Genomic DNA, 9,509 nt, shown 5'->3' on the forward strand with positions numbered 1-9,509 from the left:
ATTGGTGTCCTGAGGGGTCATATGGCATCCTATGAACCCTTAGGACACTATATGGTGTTGTTATGGGTTGTATGGTGTCTTAAGGGGTCATATGGTGTCCTAAGGGGTCATAGGACACCATATGACCTCTTAGGAAACAATACAACCTCTAATGACACCTAAGGGGTCATATAGTGGGTTAATAAAATGATATATTAAATTTAAAGCTATGAATAGAACATCATACAATAGAATATCAGTAGTTTAGTTTTGATATAGGTAAGTTAGACCATTGCCAGCATAAGAGAGACTCCAAGTGAACAAACAACGAGGCTTCGCTAAAAAGAAAGTGTAAGAGCTTGACCTAACCCTAAGAGTACTGCCTAAGTTCTAAAACGTATGATGCTATTAAATTTGCAAGGTTATAGGACTGATCTCGATTGTGACTATAGGAATTACACAGTTGATTTCTTTCATGGGTATGTACCATTCCAAGTCGATTGAAAAGTGATGATCATCATATACTACCATTGCCATGCATACAACAAACTTTAATTTCTTTAGGTGATAGGCATTGTGTAACAACATGGGAACTCTCACATACCCACCACTATCATTCTCCAGGACATCATCTGTGTTACTATCCCTTTCTCTCTTCCTACCGGTTGTTTCCTTTTGAAAAACATATTGCAGGTACTCTGACTCATCATGTTGCTTTGTTGATACTATTTTCCACATTTGCTCTGCTCATTAAAAACACATTCGAGAAGAATATTGCTGCAAGTTTCCTTGTTTGTCACGATAATGCACCCGTGGTTCAATTTCAAACCCTATTCCTCCTATTCAATACACACACACAAATCCATCAGTCAATTTTCTTAGGAGAGCATACATGATAAAAATCAAAGAGGAAGTTACAGACAAGAAATAAATTCACTTACTTCTATAGAAGTGCAAACATAGTTGTAGTGGGGTATGGAGGGAGGGAGGGAGAGAAGAAGAGAAAGAGGGATGGGGTATGGAGGAAGGGAGAAGGGGAGAGAGCAAGAGAGAGAGGGATGGGATATTAAGGAAGGGAGAAGGGGAGAGAGCAAGAGAGAGAGAGGGATAGGGTATGGAGGAAGGGATAAGGGGAGAGAGGGAGGGATGGGGTATGGATGAAGGGAGAAGGGGAGAGAGGGAGGGAGAGAGAGAGGGATGGGGTATGGAGGAAGCGAGAAGGGGAGAGAGGAAGAGAGAGGGAGAGAGAGAGAGAGAGAGAGAGAGAGAGAGAGAGAGAGAGAGAGAGAGAGAGAGAGAGAGAGAGGCACCTTGTATGTGTTTGAGAGGGGGAGACAATACACTTATATGTGTATATATACTTAATATATTATATATTATTATACACACACACACACATATTATATATTATATGTATATACACATATTATATATACAATATCATATTATATAATAGTGCGTACGCGCTATTTATAGTAAAAGAGTGTGTACATGTTGTTTATAGTAAAAAGAGCGTGTACGAGCTTCTTACACCATAAGTACCCCATATGCGCTTTTTAAACCATAAGTACCCTGTATGCGCTTTTGACTGTTTAGGCTTGGAAATAGGCCTGGATGACAAAGCTATGGTTTGGAAGTTTGATTTCCCTCCATTTCTCTCATTTTTGACGTGTTTTATTTTATCAACTTAGTTTATCGACTTTGTCATCATCAGGTTTACACTTCATCAAGTGGGTATTTCTAAAATTGCCACCATTTTTTCACCCATCTTCTGAGCTTTCTAACCATATAATTTTTTTTCAATTTGAACAACAATAACATATTATTATTGAATTTCTTTTACCAGTGTCTCCATAGTTCTCACAGACATGCACCATTTTTTTAATAACTTTTGATATACTTATCCAAATTTAAAAAACTTTATATATTATTGTAGTGCACTTGATTCTTTAAAATTTAAAAAAAAATAAAAAAATGTATTTTTTGATTTGTTTAGTGCAACTTATGCTTCACGCACGAACATGTACCTAATTTTTCAGGATGTGCTCGATTGGAAAAATCATAAAAAAAAAATACTCAACAAAAATTATAAAACAAATACACATATTCTAGTGCTCACTCTTAACTATCTTTCTGCCAAAAGATTTGTCAAAATACTAAATGACTATTTTGATGCACACGTCAGACAGTATGTTATATTTTTCAAAAAAAATCAGGGTCTATTTTTCGTGCGCAAAGGATTTGACCCCCTTAATCTTATCCAATTTTGAAAAAGTTTAGTAGTTTGGAAACTAGATTCAGAATACTACAATATTTGTTCTTTGATTATCTTCATATCTTGAGTGGATGACTTTCAAATTTTGCCTCCAAGTTCAGGTTCACCTGATTTTTGAAAAAAAGTGTCCACTTATACCCCTCTTTTTGACCACCATCTTTGTGCACATACCCTTGTCTCTCTATTTTGTACTTTTCATTGAGCTCTTGATCTTGACAAAATCTCACAAATTGTACGAGGATAACTAAAATAATACTATCATTAAACAGACCATTAATGACACCCTCAAATGGATAGGTAATTATTAATTTGTTGTTGATTTTTCGAATGAAATTGAATGTGATCTAGGAGTGATATGTAATCATTCTAAGTTAGGAGGCCATTAGTTTGATTGCCTAGTTTGGAAAGAGAATTGTCTGAGTAATTAACCTCCCCTATATGCATGTTGAACTTTGATTCATCAAATTTAATCAAATTATGTTGTTTCTCCTCAATTAATTATTTTTAGCAAGGGATGTAATTGGAGCTTATCATATCTTTTTAAGATTATCTTTATTTTATGTTGTCATACTTTTAAAAATAATATTAGAAAAAATATAACAAGTGTAACATATTATTATTCAAATATATACTTCCTCAATAAAATTCTATCATCTTCTATACTCTCATCTAAAATATACATGGTCAATAAAGATAACAACCTATACTAAATTTTAGGAGGAAAGTTTTAGGAGGTTGTGATTTTATTGTTTTTTTGCTAACAGTTGTTCGTCTGCTGTTAATGTTTTTGTATCTGAATCAACCCCCTAGTTTTGGTTGCTTTTAATATAAAAAATAACCTATACTAAATTTAATACTAAGATTACTTCTTCTTTTTTCTCGTGGAGCAAGAGTATAATTTTCTATAAATTCAATCACAAATAGTATAATTCCAATCAAAAATACATTTTTACATATATAAAAAGTTATTTAATCCACCAACAATATTGGAAGTATTCACGTGGTTCAATATGTTCTTATTCTTAAATTTTCTAATAAATGCATACACATTTATTATTTCTATGACTTACAACACTTTCTAATTTATGCATCCTTTAAAAAATATTAAATGTTGAATTTTTCACATCCATTAATTCTCTAAAATCATGTAAAATCATGTAAAACACTTGTATATAGTCCCCTAAACACTTGTATTGCATTGTCCAAAAATATATGATTTTGAATAAAATAATTATCTATTAGGTTTTTCAAAAGGAAACTTATTGTAAATGTCTTAATTATTTTGTTGTATATCAATACCACATTCTTGCATAATTTAGTTAGTATGAAAAACACAATATATATGTTTCAACAAATATCGTAATGTTAATTGAATTGCACATGAGTTTTAGAAAAAGAGTTTCATTTTTAACTAATTTTTGCATATCAAGGTTTACATTTTCCAAATGATCTTTGGAATTATGCTAATATTTTTAAAATTGAATCATCTAATTATTTTTATAAAATTATGTTAGAGAAATGTCTAATATATGTTTTGGATGGGATTTTTTTTTTTTATATGCCACTCTTAATTTTGACACATTTGTAGCATTAAATGATATTCTTGTTTATCATGCAAATATTTTTAAATTAAATATTTAATTTCATGTAATGATTTGGGAGCCTACCACTAAAATTCCAATAATGGATAATTAGACTATTTTCAACGCTTTATCTTCTCTTTACCACTCTTCTCATTTTGGCATTTACATTTGAAAAATGTGTTGCCTTACTTATCATTCTTCGTCAAGAAAATTGATTTATTAGTTAAAGTAGTTGTTATAACTTGCCATATTGTATTCTTATCTTTAGATTGACTCATTTTTCCACTAAAATCAATAACATTAAAAATACTATATATCTTGTTTCATTGATTCAACTTTATTATTAAGTTACACAAAATGCCTATTTTTTCATTACTTTTTGCATTTTCTATATTTGATTAATTACATTACAAGTTGACATTGAAATCCTATAAATTATTTATATAATCAATTTGCATGGGTTCTAATTTGCCTCCAAGAAATTTTAGCATGAATATTATTCAAAAAAATTATCCCAATGTTTTCTTTCATACAAGGGATCTCATTTTTATTTTCTATTTTCATGTTTTTAGTAGTAAAATTTAGATAATCATTGTTATAGCTATCTTTATTTAAGTCATTAAGTGTGATTGAAGACATACTTGGATTTAGTTCTATAATCACATTTTCCATATTCTTGAACTCTTCTATATTCACCATTTCCATATTTACATAATCTACACTCATCCTACCCATGTTGTTCTCTTCAATGTTCCTCTCTTGAATAGTCATTGAATTGGATGCTTCAATATTATTCGTTTATTGAATCTTTTTATCTTATATCTATCTCTTTGTCATTTTCCTCCTCTCTACACTTATTTCTTCAAGTGTCACAAGATTCCCATTTTTTGATATATTTTTCATTCAATATTACCAAAAATTCTTAATAAATATAATAAATAATATTTAATTTATTTTTGGATTGATACCTCCTCAAAGGTTTTTAAATACAAGTAGATGTAGATCCTTTATGTTAAACACACCACAAGCTAAGAGGTGGTGGAGGGGGGGTGGAGGGGGTGAGGAGGGTGAATCAGTCTGGACCTCGAAATACTTTTCTTCTTATTGATTAAACTTCAAACCACAATTAACTTATTACTAAAATTATGAAATATGAAAGCACAAAGAACAATAAACACATGAACAATAGATTTACGTGAAAAAACTTAAACATTTAAAAAAAACCACAATGAGAATCACACTCACAATATGAATAAGTAATTACAATTCTTTTAGGTTGAAGGCCAAGGATCTCACAACACCTACTAAAACTTGCAAAACTAAGATGCATAACCTTAGGGAAATATACAAAGGACTTGCAGTACTAAGATTTACTATCTGGAGACAAGATATAAATGATTACACAAACTACCAAAATGAACACAACTTCTTTTAGTGGGTGCAAAGAATCAATGAACTAAAATGAATAGGATCTCTTGATCATGAAATTGTCCCCGAACCACTATGTCAAGTGATCAATCGTATAGCTCAAACACATATGAAATCAACCATTATCTCTGAACACTGTCACATCAAAGATATTATCATCAAAGCTCTTCAAAAACTAAATTTTACACCAAATCAACATGGATATCATTCATATCCACTTCACATCAATTCACACACATTCCATACCTCAACCCATACATTTGCACATCTTTTTATGTAAGATAATTCATTAAAATCCTCAACTAGGTCAGCCACACACAAAATATACAATGTTACATAAATTAGGCCATCCAAACACCAAATGTGGTTCACTCCAGAAGACAGGAGACCCAAACACATTGCAAATCATCTCTCTAAAAAGATTCCCATGAAATGCACACCCTAACACACCATAGTGAGACCCATATCAACATCCAAACTCAACCTCCAATGCATATTCAGACCAAAAGAGCATGATCCAATTAAGATACACTGCCTCAATCAATTAGAGATGAAAACAACTAACAATATTGAACTCAAAACAACAGAACTTCTTATGCAGATCAAACCAACACTAGAAAACTAAACTAGAACACTACACAAACCAAATGGACATGTCCTTCAAGATGCAACAATTGCATCCACATATTGAAGAACTGTCAAGCATTCTCTGGATCACTTCTAATAGATAATCTCATTGTTAGAAACAACAACAATACAACTATATCATCTAAGCAACAGAGGACATGAAAAATTCATAGTGCAATATACATGTAGATAATAAACATTATATCTAGAACCACAATCCATGATCTTCATAATTTGGAGGAATGCAAAGCATTCTTCCATTGGGATGTTAAATACTCTTTCCTACATATAAATATTGTTTCCTACATATTGAAACTTTCTTTACACCAACCATTTGAAAACACTTCATCATTACCACTAGACCACTCAACAATATCAGAACACTCACTTCCAGACCATTTACAACACATAGTGACAATACCAAACTAGTTGACATCAATGACAACACAACAAAACTCAAGTTCCCAACATTCTCTCCCTTTTTTTCATTAATGGCAACACTTGTACCACCAGCAATAAAATACACCTACAAATTCTCTCCCCAATAGTATCTCTTTCCCCCTTTTACATCAAGGAGAAATGGTGCAAAACTGCCAACAATAGCTCTCTCTCCCACTTCCAAATAAAATTCTAATAATTGCATTTCACACGCTACACTGCTACCCCTAAGAGTAGTGATTGTATCAATCCATGATACAAAAGATGAACTTTAAATCTCCCTCTAGACAAATGCACCACCTGAATGCATCTAGTTGAAAGAAAGAGGAGAAATAACCCCTAACTTTTGTCAAAGATACTAAAAAGTATCATTTTCCAAAGCCTTAATAAAGATATTTGCAATATGTTTCTTAGTAGATACATACTCCACTATGACTTCCTTCTCTACAACATTCTCTCGCAAGAAATGATATCAGATTGAAATATGTTTGGTCCTTGAATGCATCATTGGATTCTTTGAAATATTAATTGCACATTTATTATCACACATAATAGGAATTGCCTCATTATACTTTACCCTGATATCTCTAAGGGTTTTCTCCATCCACATGACTTGAGTACAACAGGATGTCGTCGCAATGTATATATATTCTGCAGTAGATAATGAAATTGAATCCTATTTCTTACTCAGCCAAGAGACCAATCCATTCCCCAATAAAATGAATCACATTGGTACTTCTCTTGTCATTAGCACATCTATATATGCTCTCAAAGTGAAATCATCATCCTTGTTGTACCATAAACCATATTCTAGAGTCCCTTTTAAATATCTAAATATCCTTTTAACTGCTTGATCATGAAATTGCTTAGGATTCTAGCTTGATATTTGGCAACCAAACATACAACTTGCATAATATCTAGTCTTGAAGTAGTCAAATGCAACAATCCTCCAATCATAGATCTATAATATTTATAATCAACATCTAGAGATTCATCATCCTTTCTTAACTTACAACCAATAGCCATAGGGGATGCAAGTGGTTTGGAATTCTCCATCCTAAATTTATTCAACGTCTACTTGATATACTTAGTCTGATAAATGAAAATGAACTTTTATGATTGTGTATCTTGAAGACCAAGGAAAAATGATAGCTCACCTATCATAGACATCTCAAATTCTTTTTGCATCTCTTCTAAAAAATTATTGCATACATCATCTTCTCCTCCAAATATGATATTGTCAACATACACAACAACAATCAACAATTTATCACCTTTAATTTTTAAATAAAGATTGTTATTTGTAGTACCTTTTCTATTTTTTTGTTGCAACAAACACCTATCTATCAATGCATACCAAGCTCTAAGAGCTTTCTTGAGTCCATAAAGTGCCTTAGTGAGTCTACAAACCATATATAGATCTTCTAACATCTTGAAACCATTTGGTGGTTCAATGCATGCTTTTTCTTCAAGTTCTCTATTCAAGAATGTGTTGGGTGAATATTTTGTCACCAACATACCAATGACAAAAATATATTTTTCACACACAGCTATGTTGAGACAAAGTATCTCCTCTCATCAAGGAGAGGTTCCTTGGTAGAATTTTGGTATTTGAACAACTTGAAAGTAAATTCAGGGGGTAAGATCTTGAGGTGTATAATTCTCTTTTTTTAGAATTAACATATATCTCCTCACTTGATAAAATTTCTTACAAACTAATAAAATAACTACACTTTCCTACAATGATTAAAGGGTGAGTTCACAATAATGGTTCCCACTTTCACCCACGAAGGAAGAACGAGATGGTAGGAAAAAAAAATCGGAGGGGGTTCAAGCGAAGTGGGGGTGTTCGAACGAACTACCCTTTGGGGTTCGAGCGAACTCCCCACTTCACTCAAACCCCCTCTTTCGAGTGAACTACATTTAATGCTTGTTTATGTCGATTTTTAATTATATTGGTTGGGGGGGGGTCGCTCGAACCCCTTTTTTTACACTTCTCTAAAACTTCCTACAATTTTTTGTATATTTTTGGCCTTCAAACCTCTGGTTGAAGGCTCAAATGGAATGATCTTGACAACCCAAAATGTAGTATGGTAGTCCTCAAAGAAATCTTTCCAATGACTATAATTTTATTACATATTGAGTTTATTGTGACCCTAAGATGGGTCAATCTAACCCTTGGACCTAAATTTCTCTTCGGGACTTAAAATTCTCCTATGTCGGCCTTCGGTGAGATGAAAATTAATTCTCCTAGGCAAGTATAAAGGGAATCTATCTCTCTCATTTGCAGAAGCAAAAATGATGCAAGGGATAAGAATAGATAAGTGAAATTTAGGAGAAGGTCTTCATTATCATCATCAAATGTTCAAGTGTTCAAGTCTTCAAACATCTCCTTCTTCATGTGTCTTCTTCATTCATCCATTGGAGCAATATTACAACATTCATTTTCAAGCATGTGTGTGTGTTAGGATTTTGTCATGTTACATGCCATTTCATGCAACACTTGTGATTACATTGAAGCAAAGCAACCATCATCAACATTAAATTGCAAATCTACAAGGTATACATTTCCATTGTTTACATTTAAGCATTTGTAATTACTTTCTTTCAAGGTTGGTTCCTCAATCGGAGTTTGACTAAGGCAAACCCCTATCCACAACCCTCCTTCCCTTCTTTTCTATGTGTAGGTTGTAGGTGCATGGCTATAATTATAGATTTAGGCTTCATTTGCAGATACAAAAAAACCCTTTTCGACTCGCGGATTTTGACTAGGTGCAACTTTCGGTCTTGATAAATTTTCTCCAAATTTGCAAGGTAGGTCCATATCAGTCTAAATACCTCAGATCCAAAGTTACAACATGATCCCGAATCGGTAGTTCCTTATTTTACCCAGTTTGTCTTCATTTTCTGCATAGTCAAAAAGTCAACTCTTCCACTTACAAAAGAGGGTAATTTGCATTGCACCCTTGGAATTCACTTAGTATTCATAGGTGGGGAATCACTAGGGTTCAATTTTCCACTTTACAATTATGAACTTGTTTTTTTAATTTTACCAAACATAGGGTTTTCACCAAACATGAATTTCTCTGTTCAACGCACTAGGAAAAATAGTAAACTAATTAAAAAAAAATCTGAAAAATATATATGCTCTAGGTATTGATGTCTTCTTTCTAACAAAA

Source organism: Cryptomeria japonica, chromosome 10, assembly GCF_030272615.1.
Source record: "Cryptomeria japonica chromosome 10, Sugi_1.0, whole genome shotgun sequence".
Lineage (NCBI taxonomy): Eukaryota > Viridiplantae > Streptophyta > Pinopsida > Cupressales > Cupressaceae > Cryptomeria > Cryptomeria japonica.